We start from the raw sequence: 18,868 nt of genomic DNA on the forward strand, positions 1-18,868 counted from the left end.
CAAACAAGACCTTAAGACATGTTGTCTCCATCTTTAATAGTTCTAATTTTATAATAAAGAAAACAGCTATCAATGTCAAAAGGGTTATTTTAAACTCTAGAATATATAAGTAAATTCTGAGACCAAAAATATATATTTGTTCAGCCTTTAATGGCACCTTGTGGCTTTCTATTATCAAAGTTAAATGTTGTATATATGTTTCTTATAACTCTGCTAATATTTCATCCATTTTAAAAACCATATGAAAACAGATTCAGGCTATGTCAAACACTACTGTGACATTTGAACAGTTATGGAAGAAAATCTCAGCCAGCTCATGCTGAAATGGTCCTGAGAAAATCCAGCTTAGTCTACCTGGGTTCCATTGACCACAAGAAGGATAGCCCTGAAGGCTACCGGTTTCCCTTGTGTTCACTTCTCATTAATTCCTTCTATTCTTTCTCCCCAACATTTTTTCTCTCAAGACTATCTTCCTACACTATATCAATATACTTCTCGGGTCCATTAGAATAGTTCCCCTTTCTGGGAGGGACTCTCTAACTGCCACAAGTTCATGACCAATTAAGCAGGAAATAGTAAATGATCTGACATCATTGGCCCTTGTTCCCTAACAGCAGTTAGGTGGTCTTCTCATGAGAGGGAGAAACAAAGGGGTATAGAGTTAGGGTGAATGGACCCCTGAAGGTCAAAAAGGCAGCAAAGTTTTTCTTATCTTTTTCCCAGTTGCAAAGAACTTTTAAAAAATTCCCAACCCCCTCAGGGGCCCAAGTGGGGCCCAGATCTCCATCAGCCTGATTCACTGCCATTGTGTGTGCCACATCCTTGGCTCTTTTGTGTCAGTCAAGGTGTGCCTCTCTGCCTGTCCAGATTCAAGACAACCAGAGCTGAATGCTTCCTCAAAATTTCCATAACCAGAACCACTTGAGTCAAGACACCTGCTCTCCTTTGGTGCAAAGGGTAACCACCTCATTCATAAGTGTTTCCTCTCCCACTTTTTATTCCCCTGTCTTGACTATTCCACGGGTGTATCTCTATGAGAAAAAAAGTGGCCTACAAACCCTGTCTGTACCAACTGAGAGAGATTTTCATCCCTATGCTCGTGGATCTTGGCATGATGCTATCTCTGGGTACCTCCAATGATCAATATCCTCAAATCTTTCCAGAGACAATTGAATTCTCTCACAGGTGTGGTACTTTAAAACCATCTCACCTGACACTCCATTAGCGATGAACATGGGGGCGGCATGTGTGGTCTTGGGAGAAGAATGTTGTTTTTTGTTAATGAATCAAATGTTGTTGAACCAAATGTTAAAACTCTCAAAAATCTCCACAGGACCTGCTTGATTGCTACAAGCCTGAGGACCCCACCTGGTTCTCTAAACCTTTAGTAATTGGCTTTTTCCCCTCATTAGTGTTGCTATAGGAACCCTACTACATGTAACCCTCTGCCTCATCAAGTTTCTCAGATAACAAATAACTAATATTGCTAAGGTTGCTACCAATCAGGCCCCTGTGCATAATCTAGGTCTATCTGGACCTATGTCAGACTATAAAGATCTTACTCAATATTATGAGACTGCCCCATTGTAAAAACAAAAGGGGAGTTTTCAGGCACTGCCAGGTACAGGCTAGAGCCTTTAAGAAATGGGCCTGAGATTCCAGGCATGGCTAAGGGATGCTGGGCTACAAGAGGCCACTGCCTCTCCAAGCCATTGTGAAACTTCTTATATGGTATCACTGCCTCTCCAAGCCACTGGGAAACTTCTTATATGGTATCAGCCAGCAGCATTCACACAACCCATCCCCCCTGTGACCCTCTTCCTACCACCATGTAGATCACCTGATTCTCTCTGTACATGTTGGTATGAACATCTCTAGGCATCAGCTAGAAAATTTTCAATACACCGATCCTCTTAGGACCCTTTTTCCATTCTCAACTGCTTATATACTCATTTTCCTATTTAATAAAAGAGAGCTATTCACTTCACTGAAGTTGTCTTTCCCAGGTGTACATCCCATTGTGCTCATGGGCACTCAAGATCCTGCTCTCCATGGTTGCCTGGGTGCCTTCAGGAAACCATGGCCCTGAGAATCCAGGAACCCACAAGTCTATATTTCTGTTATTATTCCAGTACCATGCTGTTATTATTGTCACTATTGCTTTGTAATATAGCTTTAGATCAGGTATGATGACACTGCCAAAGGTTTTTATGTCTTTTTTTTTTTTTTTTTTTGTCTTGAGGCTATGTTTGGATATCTGAGGTCTTCTGCCATTCCATATAAATTTTGAAATCATTTTTTCAATCTCTATGAAGAATGACCTGGTATGTTTGTTGGTATTGCATTGAATCTATATATTGCTTTTGGTAGAATTGCCATTTTCACAATATTAATTCTACCTATCCAGAACATGGCAGTTATTTTAATCTTCACAAGTCCTCCTCTAATTCTTTCTTGAGTGTTTTTATGCTTTCATTATATAAGTCTTTCACGTCCTAGGTTAGTGTTACCCCAATGTATTTAAATTATTTTGTTGCTATTAAAAACGGGACAGCCTTGCTGATTTCCTTCTCTGTATATTTTTCCTGTGCATATAGTAAAGCTACTTATTTTTGTGCATTGATTTTTGTATCCTGCCACATTGCTGAAGGAATTTATGAAGTTTAGAAGTTTTGAGATGGATATCTGGAAATAGGGCTTACTTGACTTATTCCTTTCCAATTTGAATCCCTTTTATTTCTTTTTCCTATCTTATTGCTTGGGCTAGTATTTCTAATAGTACATTGAAAAGCAGTGCTGAGAGTGAGTACCTGTATTAGTCAAGGTTCTCTAGAGGAAGAGAACTACTAGAATGAATTATTTTAAACAGCGAATTTGGGCTGGAGAAATGCCTTACTGGTTAAGTGCTTGCCTGTGAAGCCTAATGACCCTGGTTCAAGGCTCCATTCCCCAGGACCCATATTAGCCAGATACACAAGGGGGCACACATATCTGAAGTTCATTTGCTGTGGCTTGAGGCCCTGACATGCACATTTTCTCTCTATATATCTGCCTCTTTCTCTAGATATCTGTCCTTCTCAAATAAATAAAATAAACCAAAAAAATAAATCTTATAAAAAAATAAAAATAGAAAGAGAATTTATTGAATTAGTTTACTGTATTCCAATAGCAGTTACAGGTCCCAGAATCAAGGAATCAGTCCATTTGGCCAGATGCCTCAGCAGTCCCAATCCAGCACTTAAAGCCTGGAGGCTTACTGAGAAGGTGCTGGGTCTTAATTCATGTTGGTTTTTAGTTGATGCTGGTCTTCAATCGGGGATGGAAGGTAAAAAGCAGCTCTGGCAGCCAAGTGGGAAGATGGAAAGGGCTCTTTTCACCCAGAGCTTCCTTATATAAAGTTCCCCTCTGAAAGGGACAAACCACTCTGGGGAAAGGGCTCACTCTGGAAGGAGGACTTCCTTCTTCAGTTAATCCTTCCTGGAAACAACCTCAGATATCCACCCAAAAGGGATTTCTGTGGATTACTAAACAAATCAAATTAACAACACCTTAACTATCACAAGCCTACCCCTTGTCAACTTGACACCAAACCATGTCTCTTTATATCATACTTAATTTTCAAATAAAAACAGTAACAAGATCATAATTCTGCCTAACATGGTATAACTATCCCATGTACAACCAGAACCACAAAATCTTCCCCCCAACACAAAGCAAGTTTATGCGAGGAATGCTTACTCTCTAATATAATTGGTCTAATATAAATTCAACAGTTATCTAGTGATGTAATCTTAATTGTAATCTTAATTGGTATAGATATGTACAAACACTCTGTATCAAGGTAGGACAGAAACACTGCAACTACAGTCTTCCTCATTTCTGTAGCTGGTATTTGTAACTGTCTTCTTCTACTACCCATTCTGTATTTACTCCACCTTCAACAAGCAACTCAGCAGGTCTTGGTTCTTTACCTGGAGAGGTGACTCATACTTTCATTCCTGAAGGATTTGGGCCATTTATCACACTACCTTGATTAGGTTGTTGCAGTTGTCCACTGACTTTGATAACAGGGCATGGTAACACGAAGAGATGCCTTAAAAGATCCCCTGCACTCCAGACACACGCTTCCTTACCTCCATTGTGGAGGAGAAGTCCAATTTCTCCCTGGTGGTCTGGATTAATCACCCCTGCTCTGACTGTAACTCCTTTCTCAGCCTGTTCACTCAAAGGCATCAGAAGCCCAAAGTGGTAAGGGGCAAATCTTAGTTTCCAGTTCAATGGAATGTTCTTCATGCCTCCTGGCAAAACCACTCCCCCCTCTGGGACCAAGACTCATAGGTCAGCAGAGCATAAGGTCGTGGGAACAGAAAGCAAAAATTTAGCTAATGGGTCTCTTGAAGTGATGGTAAGTGGGGCCATTCCTATTTCCACCCCTCGTTTCCTGGACCCATAAATCCAGGCTATAGGAGAAACAGCACCTTATATAGTATGCTAATTCAGAGCATGTGCAGACTGCTGAAGGACACTCCCCCAGCCCTCCTAGCTATTGCCACCTAGTTGGCATTGTAGCTGTTTCTTTAAAAGGCCATTCTTCCATTCTATCAAGCAAGTTGCTTCAGGGTGGTGAGGCACATGGTAAGATCAGTGAATTCCATGATCATGAGCCCACTGCTATGCTTCCTTGCCTGTGAAGTGAATTCCTTGGTCAGAAGCAATGCTGTGTGAAATGCCATGATGGTGGATAAAGTATTCTGTAAGACCATGAATAGTAGTTTTTGCAGAAGCACTGTATGCAGGAAAGGCAAATGAATACCCAGAATAATTGTCTATTCCAGTAAGGACAAAATACTGCCCTTTCCATTATGGAAGTTGTCCAATATACTAACCTGCCACCAAATTGCTGGCTGACCACCTTGAGGAATACTATGATATGGGGTGGGGGGAGGCTCAGAGTTAGTCTCTGCTGCTGGAAAATTTGGCACTCAGCAGGAGCCATATCCAAGTCAGCCTTAGTTAGTGGAAATCCATTTTGTTGGGCCCATGCATAGCCCGAATCTCTGACACCATGGCCACTTTGTTCATGGGCCCATTGGGCAATGACAGTGGTTGCTGAGGATGAGGTTGGCTACTATCCAGAGAACAGGTCAGCTTATCTACTTGATTATTAAATTCATCCTCTAATGAGGTCTCCTTCTGATAAGCATTAACATGGGACACAAATATCTTTATATCCTTTGTCCATTCAGAGAGTTCTATCCATATAGACCTTCTCCAAATGTCCTTCTCACCAACTTTCAAATTGTGCTCCTTCCAGTTCCTGGACCATGTAGCCAAACCATTGCCCACAGACCATGAATCAGTGTATAACTGCACATCTGGCCATTTTTCTTTCCAGTCAAAATGCACAACCATATGCACTGCTTAAAGTTCTGCCCATTGTGAAGACTTCTCTTCATCACAGTCCTTCAGAGTTGTCCCAAAAAGGGGCTGTTATGCTGCCACTGTCCACTTCTGGAAGGGGCCTTCATAATGTGCTGAAAGATCTGTAAACCATGACCTAGTCCTCTCCTTCTCAGTCAATTCATCACAGGGCACACCCCATGATGCCATAAGTTGATGCTTGGGAACAGAAGGCATTGTAACAGGAGTAGCAACCATAGGCATTTGGGCAACTTCCTTATGTAACTTACTCATACCTTCAGGGCCTGCTCAAGCCCCATCACATATATACCATTTCCACTTAATGATGGACTGCTGCTGAGCATGTCATATACCACCCAGGTCATAATGGGCAGCTAAGGTTGCATAGTAAATTCATGGCCCATTGTCAAGTGTTCAGTTTCCACTAAGGCCCAATACAGGGCAAGCGCTATCTCTCAAAGGGAGAATAATTGTCTACAGGTGAAGGCAGAGCCTTGCTCCAAAATTCCAAGGGCCTCAGCTGTGTTTCACCAATGGGGGTTTTCCAAATGCTCCAAACAGCATCCCTATCTGCCACTGAGACCTCAAGTGCCATTGAATCTGATGTATCATAAGGCCAAAGGAGTAGAGCAGCCTACACAACAGCCTGGAGTGTTGAAGAGACTTCTCTTGTTCTGGGCCCCACTGAAAACTAGTAGCTTTCTGAGTCACTTGGAATATGGGATGGAGTAAGACACCCAAGTGAGGAATGTGCTGTCTCCAAAGTCCAAATAAGCCCACTAGACATTGTGCTTCTTAGTGATAGGAGGGGCCAAATGCAACAACTAATCCTTCACATTAGAAGGAATCTCCCTGCATCCACCATACCACTGAACTAGAAATTTCACTGAGGTGGAAGGTCTTTGAATTTGGGGTGGGTTTATTTCACATCCCCTGATGTGCCTGTGGTGTACCAGCACCTCCAGAGTTGTTGCCATCTCCTGCTCATTTGATCCAATCAGCATTATGCCATTGACATAATGGACCAATGTGACACCTTGTAGAAGTGACAGGTGATCAAGATCCCTGTGAACTAAGCTATGACACAGGGCTAGAGAGTTAATATAACCTTGAGGTAAAACAGTAAAGGTGTACTGCTGACATTGTCAACTGAAGGCACATTGCTTCTGGTGGTCCTTATGGACAGGTATGGAGAAGAAAACATTTGCAAGATCAATAGCTTCAAACCAGGTACCAGGAGATGTGTTAGTCTGTTCAAGTAAAGATACCACATCTGGTACAACAGCTGCAATTTAACTCACCACATGATTAAATTTCCAGGAATCTACTGTTATTCTCTATGATCCAGCTATCTTCTGAACAGGACAAATAGGTGAGATAAAGGAAGATGTGGTGGGAACCACCACCCTTGCAACCTTTAAGAACTCTTTAGTGGCAGTAATTTCTGAAATCCCTTCAGGGATGTGATACTGTTTATGATGAACTATTTTCCCTGGTGGTGGGAGCCTCAGTGGCTTTCATTTGGCCTTTACAACCATAATAGCACTCACTCCATAAGTCAGGGAACCAATTTGGTGGTTCTGCTAACTCCTAAGTATATCTATCCCAGTTATGAATTCTGGGACTGGGGAAATAAACACAGGGGGAATTTGGGGACCCACTGGAGCCACTGTTAGTCTAACAGTTGCAAAGACTTCATTGATCACCTGACCTCCATAAGCACCTACTTTAATTGCAGGATGACGGTGCTTTTTGAGACCTCCTGGAATCAATGTCAATTCAGAGCCAGTGTCCAGTAGACCTGGGAAGATCTGATTATTTCCTTTTTCCCAGTGTACAGTTACCTGAGCAAAAGGCCAAAGGTCCCTCTGAGGAAGGATAGGTGTAAGCTTAATATTAAAACTTTTGGCAGTTATAGGAGGGTCCTTTCTTGAGGGGACCCAGCACCCCTTCAATCAAGGGGATCAGGATCTGTAAGCTGGCTCAAGTCAGGAAACTAATTAAGACGTCTTGATTCTCTGTTGCTATAACTCAATGTAGCTTTATGTTCCTTTGCTCTGGAACTTTTCAGCTTATACAGATCAAGAAGGAGCTCAGTAGGCTTCTTAACTATTTGATTTCTTGGAACACCATGATTAATCAGCCAGTTGCAAAGGTCCATAGGAGTCATACCTTTATGTGGTGGTTTAATTCTGGTGTCCACAATAAACTAAGGTGTTCTGGAATGCTATGTTCCCAGCTGATGGACATTTGGGATAATGCCTCCTGGAGTGAGTGTATTGTTGGGGGCAGGCTTATGGGTGTTATATCCAGTTTCCCCATGCTAGTGTTTGGCACACACTCCTGTTACTATTGTCTACCTTATGTTGGTCAGGCAGTGATGTCCACCCTCTTCTCATGCCATTGTTTTCCCCTGCCATCGTGAGCTTCCTCTCGAGCCTGTAGGCCAAAATAAATCTTTTAATCCCAGAAGCTGCTCTTGGGTGATTTCTACCAGCAATGTGAACCAGACTGCAACAGCAAAGTGGTACCTAGGAGTGGGATTGCTGGTAGACACCTGACTGTGTGGCTTTGGCCTTTTGGAGCTGATTTTCAAGAGGAATGTGGAAAGATTTGAAGCCTTGGTCTTTGAGATGACTTGCAGTGCTGTAAGTACAGCTTGATGGACTATTCTGGTCAGAGTTGAAAGACCTGAATGCTGTAAGAACTATGGACTGTGAGGTTTGGCTTATGTGGGTGAAAAAGAGCTTTGCTTGGACTGGGCTAGCGGTTTGTATGAGAAGCTTGCTGTTATGCCCATGTCCTGAGAAGTTGTGCAGGGAGGGTTTCTTTGTGTAGAAATGAATTGGTGTGTGCAGAGGGATATGGAATAGAAAGAAAAATCTTTGGGTGAACTGTTGCCTGTTCAACTGCAATTGAGAGATTACAACTTTTGAGACTGGGTTAGCTGACCTGCACTGGGTCAACAGGAAAAATGTCGATTGTTTTGAAGGGGCCTGAGTGCTCAAGAAGTGTCCTGTTCTTCAGTCTGCTTTATTCACCCCTGGATTAACAAATTGGCTCCCTACCTGATATTGTGGAGTATAAGAAATGCAGGAAAGAGAGGGTCGTTGAGTTTGCAACACGGTCTTGTATTTTGGCAATGGCCATGGGCAGTGTGAAACAGGTTTGCTGGATGCCTGCAAGGAGACCCCATGGGGCCATGAGGATGAACTGTGGATTACAGTAAAGACCCAATGGAGATGCCAGGACCATGAGATGGCTGCCAAGGAGAGAGCTGCCAGCCCCAATGATGTTTTCTAGGACTATGAGTAGCCTAGCTGGAGGGGTGGAATTGGAATGCCAGAAACTTGCTGGTTAGAATTATCAGACTTGGAGATTTGTCACTGGCTAGAGTTGTTGGACTTGAAGGTACAGAGTTTGATGTTTGCCCTCATTGTTTTAAATCTTTTATAGGTTGAATGTTTCTTTTCTATGCCCAATGCCATCTTTTGCAGTGTGAATATTTATTCTGTGCCATTATGATTTTTTTGAGGTTATTTTCTTTGGTATTCTGGCTCAGTTAAAAGATCTTGGATTATGGGGATATATGAACATCATTGAAATTTATAAAAGCTATGGGTCTTTTAAAGTTAGACAAAGGCATTGCATTTTACATCATGTATGGTCATCAGCTTATGGGGACCAGGGGCAGAATATGGTGGTTTGATTCAGGTGTCCCCCATAAACTAAGGTATTCTAGAATACTAGGTTCCCAGCTGATGGATATTTGGGAATTAACATCTCCTGGAGGGAGTGTATTGTTGGGGGCAGGTTTATGGGTGTTATATACAGTTTCTCCATGCCAGTGTTTGGCACACACTCCTGTTGCTATTGTTTACCTTATGTTTGGCCAGGCAGTGATATCCACACTCTGCTCATGCCATCATTTCCCCCTGCCATTGTGGGGCTTCTCCTTGAGCCTGTAAGCCAAAATAAACCTTTATCCCATAAGCTGCTCTTGCTTGGGTGATTTCTACCAAGGATGTGAACCAGACTGCAACACTTCGTGTGCATAATTTTGCCTTTGCTGTCTATTACATAAAGCATGTTCACTCCATCTTTGGTGAATCAGTGCTGCCACTTGGCCCTTGTTACCCCAAGAACCAGTTATAACCATTGCATCTAAATCACCTAATACCACAACTGAAGCTTCCACTGTGAGATCTTCTTTACATAAAAGACCAGTGATGGGGGACTTTAAGTATGCCCTCTCCCCTCACAAATCTGTTTCTTGTTTTCTTAGAGAAGGGCACATCTTCTGGACACTCCCATTGTGGGGGCAAAGATGAGTTTATGTGGCAAATCCACTCCAGCTTTCCAAGTTCTCTGAGCTTTTTAATACCTTTATCAACATTAAGACAAGGATATCAGGCAGCTCAAGCTTACTTACAGTAAGCCAACTTTGGATTCATACTTCAGCCAACCAATCAAGTAAACTCTTGGCACCCCTTCCAACTTCATGATCTACAGTGTTAAATCTAAAATTTCTTCTCAATGGGCTCATTTCAGTAAATTCAGCATGATCTAATCTTATGTTCCTTCCTCCATCCTCCCATACCCTTAAATTCCATTCCCACACATATTTCCCATGCTTCTGCTTGTGCAAGTTAGAAAATTCCTGAAGTTCTTTAGGGGTGTTCCTCACCTCCACTTATGTCACACTTTTTATCTCACCTTTAGGGGCCTGCCTAGCCTTCTCTCTGATTATAGGCCTGGAAGCAAAGATGGGTGGGAACTGAGAAGCATCAGCACCTCCTGCTAATTCCCTCATGTATAAAGAGGGATTAATTCCCTCAGGTAAGGGTGAGGAGGGTAATTCTTCAGGGTGTGGAGGTGGGGATACTACTGTTTTTAAGGGAGTGGAGGTCATTTATTCCTCCCAAACAACTTCTTCAGAATCTGACACTTCAAAGTCCCCAGGTTTTTCAAGGTCTTCCCTAACATCACCAGCCCAATTCACAGGGCCCCCTCTTTTCCAAGAAATGCCCTCACTTTAAATTCTGATATCTGGTGAGGCTTGGACTTGAGTTTATGTTTCAAGTTAGCCAATATCACAATGAGAATTTAGGTTTGGTTTTCTGCAACTTGAGCCCTATTCTGGCTAGAGAGGAGGCTCTCCTCCAGGGCACCCTTAGAAACCTTGAAATCAAGCTCAGAATTTTCCTTTTTGAGCTTCTGCTGTTCCCTCACTAGTTTGTCCAGAGATGGTAGTAACAACCAGCCAGGCTCATCTTTTGCCTTATTTTCCACAAATTTTAAAATGTTTTAAATACTGAGTCACTCAATCCCTTGCTCTTCAAAAGACATGACTCAGGATCACCAAATATATTGATCTCATGGAGTTCTTTATATAGATCACATCATGGATTATTAACACTTTCCTTATTTCCAGTAGAAGAGCTCTCCTTATCACCAGTAGGGCCTTTAGTAGCATTGAAGTTGGAAAGGCAGCACCAGATAGCTCAAGCCAACTAGAGAAATCCATCCTTACAATTCTGTTTCTCTAAAACCATTCTTGGTACCAAAATCTGTATTAGTCAGGGTTCTCTAAAGAAACCGAACTGCTAGAATGTATTGTTTTTAAAAGGGAATTTATTGGATTAGCTTATGTTAGTCCAATAGCAGTTGCAGGCCCCAGAATCAAGGAACCTGGTAGCTGCTCAGTCCACATGACCAGATGCCCTGTGTATCCCAATCTGGCACTGAAGACCTGGAGGCTTCCTGAGAAGCTGCTGGGTTTCAATCCACATGGGTCTTCAGTTGATGCTGGTCTTCAGTCCACAGTGGTCTTCAATCCATTTGGAAGGCAGCAAGCAGCTCTGGCAGCCAAGTGGGAAGACGGAAGAGGCTGTTTGCACCCAAAGCCTCCTAATATAGTTCCCCTCTAAGAGTGCCCACTCTGGGAAAAGGACTTCCTCCTTAAGTTAATCCATCCTGTAAGCAACCTCAGAGACCACCCCCAAAAGGGATATCTGTGGATTACTAAACACATCAAATTGACAAATAGGGCTTATTTGACTTGTTCCTTTCCAATTTGGATACCTTTCTCCTGTCTTATTGCTTGGTCTAGTACTTCTAGTACTATGTTAAAGATCAGCGGTGAGAGTGGGCACACTTTCTTGTTTCTGATCTCAGTGAGAACTCCTTCAGTTTTTCCCCATTAAGTATTATTTGGGCTTTAGGAGATTTTCCTGTAGCCTTTATTGTGTTGTGATATAAACCCTCCATGTTTATTATTTCCAGTGTTTTGAGCCGGGTCTACTTTGGTTATTGTGATCTTCTTCTGTCTTGTTTTCCAGGTCAGAGGTTCTGTCTTCCACATGAGTAACTCTGTTGGTGAGGGGTTCTAGAGAGCTTTATAAACATAATTTCTATTTAATTTTTGTTTTATGTTGTTGTATTTTGCATCATGTAGATCTATGTTTTGAGGTACAATTTCAATTCTTGTTCTGATTTTCTTGATGCTTCCTGGTGTGCATTCTTGCATTTGATCAAGTCTTTATTAAGCTTAATCAACTAGTTATTGAGATCTTCCTTTTCTTGACTTACCTTCAATTTATTTATATCTTTCTGGAGGGTTCTAACATTATTTTCAATGAAGTTAAGCCTACTTTCAAAAGCTGAATGCTCTAGGAGATGATTCTGTTCAATTTTATTGATATCATTGTTGGATCTTTGATGTTTTTCTTCTAGATCAGTGATTTCTTTTTTTTTTTTTTTAATCAGGGTCTCATTAGTGGTTGTATTTTAATTTTGGGAATGAATGCCTGTTGATTTCTCTATGATTTCATTGGGGACTTCCATTGTAGGACTAGTCATTCTTGGTGGAGATCTCTCAGTTTTCTGACTTTCATTGGCCTTTTTGCATTGTTGTCTACCCATTTTAGAAAGAGTCTTTGCTTTATTGAGGAACAAGCAAGATTTTTTCATCTGGCCTCTGCACCCTTTGACTCAGGTGAAGGGGGATTTTGGTACCCAGTGGTTAGTCAGGATATGAGGGGAAAAGGGCTGATTCCACAGGTCACACAAGGACTAGGCCTTCCCAAGGAAGGCACAGTTGAATCTACCAGGACCAGGGGACTGGGAGGAGCGAAGGAACAGGGATCTTGCTTACTTACTCTGTGTTGCATCCTCAAGCACACAGATTGGCTCAGGGAACTAGGATCTGGGAACATGGATGATCCAGGAAGAAGGGGTCTGGCCCAGACCAGGTAGGTAGGAGGAGCCCAGAAAAAGGGTTCTGGTCTACTCATTCCAGACCATTGTGCCTGCCCACAAAATGCACAGGCAACCCAGATCTGCGAGGTGTGTGGGGCCCCAAAATTGGTCTTCCCTGCTCACTTCATGCCACCGTTTCCACCCACACACTGTCTATGCAGGGAACCCAGACTGGGGAGGTGAGCCATAATTTATACACACACACACACACACACACACACACACACACACACACATTATATATATATATATATATATATATATATATATATATATATATATATATATATAATTTATTTGACAGATAAAGAGGGAAAGAGACAGAGAGAGAGAAAGAGAGAGAGAGAGAGAGAGAATGGGCACACCAGGGCTTTCAGCCACTGCAAACAAATTCCAGATGCATGCACCCCCTTGTGCATCTGGCTGATGTGGATCTGGGGGAATAAAACCTGAGTCCTTTTGCTTTGCAGGCAAGCACCTTAACTGCTAAGCAATCCCTCCAGCTCCATAATTATTTTTTAATTAAACTGTAGTTTTCTTAAAGTAGCGTACATATCATACTTTTTGAGCTATACTACATGTTTGCTTGAGCATTTTAAACAATCTGAATAATATAAAATATTTTGAATAATATAAAGACCAAAGCATAAATGTGATAAAAGATCATCTACAATTATGACGAGTATATTTAAGTTAAAATGCAATTTAAATATTTCTTATTGTATAAAGAAATGCATCACTGAACAAAAAGAGGTATTTCCATTTGCTTTTGTGATTATTTTGAATTGATTACTGTCCTTGTTATTGCTATTATGCTTTCTCTGTGCCTGCCACTACATTAAGTGATGTGTAATATTAGTCATTACCATTTAGATAAAGCCAATGAAGTAGATATCATTGCTGCTTCCATTTTGTAAATGGTGAAACTAATGGTCAATAAGGTTGTCTTTCCATTTATATCATAAGCATAGCAAGTATTAGTGCTAAACATGAATATTTGAATATAGAACTCTTTTTCAATCTCCTCACAATGTTTTTTTTTTTTTAAACCAGAGAAATCACACACACACACAATTTTTTTTTCTGTTTTGTTTTGCTTGTTTCCTTTTTTAGTTAAGATACAACATAAGTGGTTTCTTTATTGAATTTTCATAATACATTCCTTTGGTTGCTCCTTTCCCCTGCTTCCCTCTCCCAACTTTCCATCACCCACTGACTTACAGCTTACAGCTCACAGTATGCCCCTTTCTACCTTCATGTCATGTGTTTTTATTGCTCTCTCAGCCCCCTTACTTAACGCCCCCCCACCATGGTCCTCTTTCTAGCTTTATGCTCTATAACTACAATAACTTGTATGTGATTCTCTACTTTTTATACATTTCCTGTGATAATGAACACCATATATTACCTAACTTTTCTTCTTCCCTCTCCCTTTCCTCTTGCCCTTCTATCTCCTTGCCTTCTTTCTACTCACTGATTTTACACTCATTTAATACTTATTGCTAAGTATTAAATGTCCTAAGAAAAAATACTTTATAAACAAGCTAAGGCAACCTTTGCTTCTATCACTATTTTTTTTAAATTCTACACCGGTGACTTACACAAATTTGTAAATTTTCACTGAACTTGGTTTTTTTTTTTTTTTTTTTTCAGTATGCCTTGCTCTATTGATGTCCCCAATTTCCTGATGATCTTAAATAATCCTAGCAGAGTTGGATTTCTATAAATACCCTAAATTAATGTAGTTTTGCATACTCTGAAATTTTCTCAAAGCAATTTTATTCTTTTAATTATGCTACATTTTATCACTTTTTTGAGGTATATGCCTTCCTCTCCGAGTTTATTAAAAATTGTACCCACTTTGACTGAAATTACCTTGTCCTGACTTGTTTATTCTTTCCATCTATGTATCAATCTAAATGGCATTCTCTTCAAATAATCTTTTTTGAGTTCATGAGCAAAATGGGGACCCCATCCTTACACATTCTCTTCTCACATTCTTCTTAGTTCTATTTTTGTATAAACAGTTCTTTTATGAGCAGTTATTTACCCATTCTTAAGTTCATTAACTGTCTCCTACATTTCACAACCCAAGAGATTAGAGAACTTGTCTGTTATGTTTATTATTTGGAAGTTATTTGATATTGATTCTGGACCATAGAAATGCATTGATGAAATGACCCAGCATACTTCTGAAGGTCCCAAATGTAGAAAGTTGGTGCCCCATTGGATCCTATTGCACATCTTGAGTGAGTATGATTTGGTTGGTGCAAGGAAACTTCTCAGTCCTTTTCTCTTCTTATATGGTTACAAACTAGCACAGTCACTCAGATCCTGGTATCAGTGTGATGGGTCTTGGGTGTGCTCATCAGTGTACCCTGAGAGCAAAAGTCTTGGGTGAGTGGTTTCCTGTGCTCTACAGCAAAGCAGGTGCTGGTCAGATGAGTCAGGTGGCCTTCATATGGATTCAGATATTCTGTGGCATTCCACGAAACTTTCTGTAATGTGGTGGTGGTGGGGCAAATTGATGACCTCAAGAAAAACTCATACTTAAAGAATTGACAAAGTGAAATCTAGAAGAAGAAATGTAAACAATAAAAGGTGTTATCTTGGGTAATACTCAGCAAACTTCACTATGGTTTACTGAGTAAAATTAAATACTGGTCTCATTGTGCCACACTTGCCAGAACATCAAATCATCTTATCTGTTGGGTATTTGTTCCAGATAATTCTTATTAAGGTGGTTCATTTATGTCACTCCAGTTGATGCTTATATAGTGGCAACATATCTATTGCCTTCTCAAAGAATAGTAGCATGAACAAACTTAGAGTGTATTAGAAATACCACCCTATATTGAATCATAAATGATACTTTTTTGAGAATATGTACAACTGACTTATCCTCTCTGATTGTTCATTTATAGAACCTTTGAGATTCTCATTGTCTTTTTATTCACATATTTAATTGCACTCTGACAAAATAAAACTGTTTTGTAAAGAAATATAGGCAAATTAAGAAATCAACTTTCAAAAGCTCATCAGCATCAGTTAAACTCTACGTTTATACTCTGTCACTTTGCATTTACTATTATCTGCCTCTCTGCTTTCGAGTGTATTGAACAACTATTGTCTCTTCCATCTGCTTTAAAGCAGAGAAAAGCTCTTCCAATTTCAAATGCTCTGCTCACCATTATCTAGAAAGGCTCATGGTGAGAGCTGTGAAACTGAAGCAACTTTAGGGTCATTTTTCTTATTGTATCTTCCATAATAATTTCATAGAAATGGTCTTCCCTTGCATTTAGGTTCTTACTGCTTTATAGAAAATTATGTCGAATTTAGTAGCTTCTAAAAAAATTTAGTTTGGCATAGTGGCTTCCACCATTAATCTTAGTACTTGGGAGGTCGAGTAAGATAATTACTATGAGTTTCAGGCATGTCTGGGCTACAGAATGAGTTCCAAGCCATCCTAGGGTAGAATAAGACCCTTCATCTTAAAATCAAATTTACAAATTTATATTGTGGTTCTGGCTTCAATTTATTCTACTTTCTTTTTTATGTCTTGTAGTTGTGGGGGTCAGAAATTAACATATGTCATCTTGGATGCATTTATCTTCAGGTCTGCCATAGAATCTGTTTTTTTCTTTTTTTGTCTTTTCTCTCTCATTGAGCAATCCAAAGTCCTGAGACTATCACCTTTTCTTCTATCATCACTACCTGAAGTGTGACATGTTTATATCTTTCTCCCTGACATGGTTTTCTGGTTTCTCAGATTCCATGATCTTCTTATCTGTCTCCTCTGAAGATACTGGTAATTAGAGTGTACTGTCCAAGACTAATGATCTTATTCTTTATATCCTTAACTAAATCATGCCTGCAAAGTATGTTCTGTGATGAAAGGTAACATAGTCACAAAAATCAGGATTAGGATATTATAATATGGGCATCTTAGAGGACCATTCATTGTTTAACTTACCATATTCTCCTTAGGTGTTCTCTCCAAATAATCAAACTGGTGGCAAATACAGTGTCAGTTGAATGCTGGTGTAACCCAGCAGCATTCTTGCTGACATTTAGTTTGGCTATTTCCCCACCCAGCTCCCTGCTTCTTCCTTTGCTAGATAGAATGCATGCCAGACTCCATGTCCACACAATACATATTTTGTCCCCAAACCTCAGTTTTATCAAAGCCCATGCATAAAGCTCATATGGAGAACCAGTATTGGAGTCAGCAGCCCTGAACCTGCCACTCCCATGAGCATGTGCATGGCAACCTGGAGCACCATGAACAGCCTCCAAGTTTCACTCATCTCTATAGTCAGGATTTTTTTTTTGATACTGTCAACAGTATTGGCTGTGAATTATCTGTCCAAAAGATTAATAAGAGACTGCCTTTAAAGAAGATAAATTGGCAAACATAAAAGCTAAAAGTCACGAGTCAATGTATCTTTCATGTAATGTTCTGTGATTTGCAGTGGGATGCTAACATTTTGCCCATTAGTCCACATGAAAAATCTGTATCAATTCTTATCATGGCATCATTGAAAAATTTTAATGTTCTAATCATAGATGCTGTGGTATTATTAAATTTTCTTTTGCATTGGTTATTTTTTGTCTCTTTTCCTTTGCATGTCTCATCCTACTTAGTGTTCCAGAATTTTTGAAATTGAAAAGTTGATTCTATATAATGTCTTTATACCAGTAGCAGAAGATTTTACCTCATAGTAATTTTAGATTTTAAATTAGAGAATCCCCATTGAGTGATTTCTGAGTACCCTATTCTTTGTAGAATAATTTCTTTAAATGTATCCATTAACTTCTGGTTATACAAAGCCTTTCCCATCAGAACAAGTGTTGGATCCCATTAGGTGTTGGGTACAGTGCTAGTGTCTAGGGTATTGATGTTTTATGAACATACTCATGGCTATCTTTCATGGTGATTATACATTTTGGAAAGAAAAAGACATGAATAACTGAACCACTTGAAATGTTCATAAAAATGAAAATGTAGTATCAAAATAAGCTAACCTTGTTATAAAATAATGAAACTGTACTTAGTCTCAGTAAACAAGATGAACTGCCTGGGAAACAGATTTCTGTGCCCACACTTTGAAAGTTGAAGGAAACATTATGAAGAAAAGGGACTAGATAAGAGGGCATGTTAAGTTGAGAAAACTATGTGTGTGAAGCCTCAAAATCTGACCTGTGAAAGGTGATATGATTGTCACCTGATTCTTCAAAGATCTTTGTGAAACATAAAAATGCAAAGAAAGCATGCCATGACTTCTATGTAATATTATTTTCATAACAAAAAGGCACACTCTTTCATACATATTAGTGGTAATAGTTATTAGTTTTTACATGCCAACTCTGTGACTAAGTTAGAAAATAAATAAAATAGTGTATATGTAAAGTTACATATCTACCATTAGTGCTGATACTTGGGATAATATCATAGCTATTGTTTGGAAATGTCTCAATGGCACAATATCTAGTGCTCTAACCTTTAGTGAGAATGAAAAATTGATAATGTTTTCTAATCATAAAAGTTACACTCATGCCTAGAACCAATACACAGACACATCAATAATTTCCTGGTTATAAAGAAGAATCTCTTCAGAATTAACTACCTATATGCCAGACATTGGCATGGCAATATGACATGGAGACATAGGACTATTGCTGTAACTGTTTTTAATTGAAACCTTCTATGTCCCCTGGACCTCACTCTTTTTTTTAAATTTTTTATAACTATCCATGCCTGTTATCAACCTTAATCTAAAATGAAGAAGAATTTTAAACAGGACTCACAGGAGTGTTATGAATGTCAAAATGAAAAGAAGTGGGACCTACAAGATTTGTAATGAACAAGTTATGACACAAAGCAGGAGGTTTCATAGATGGTACAGACACTGCGCAGCTGACAACAACTGCAATTTGGGTGATACTAGCTGCTATTCCTTGAACTTTATTCACTAAATGAACTCAGTCTTCTGCTTAACTGAACTCAAGATAAAACATACAATCTAATGGAGGATCATGAATGTGTGACAGAAAAAGCAGCGTAGCGTGGACATTATAATTCAAATTATAAACTAGCTAATCTTCGTGGAGTCATTTTCCCTACACTGTGAGTCATCTAATTTACAACTTGGAAATGCAATGACAATTTATCTTCTAATTTTATTTG

This window comes from Jaculus jaculus, chromosome 8 (genome assembly GCF_020740685.1).
Source record: "Jaculus jaculus isolate mJacJac1 chromosome 8, mJacJac1.mat.Y.cur, whole genome shotgun sequence".
Taxonomy (NCBI): Eukaryota; Metazoa; Chordata; class Mammalia; order Rodentia; family Dipodidae; genus Jaculus; species Jaculus jaculus.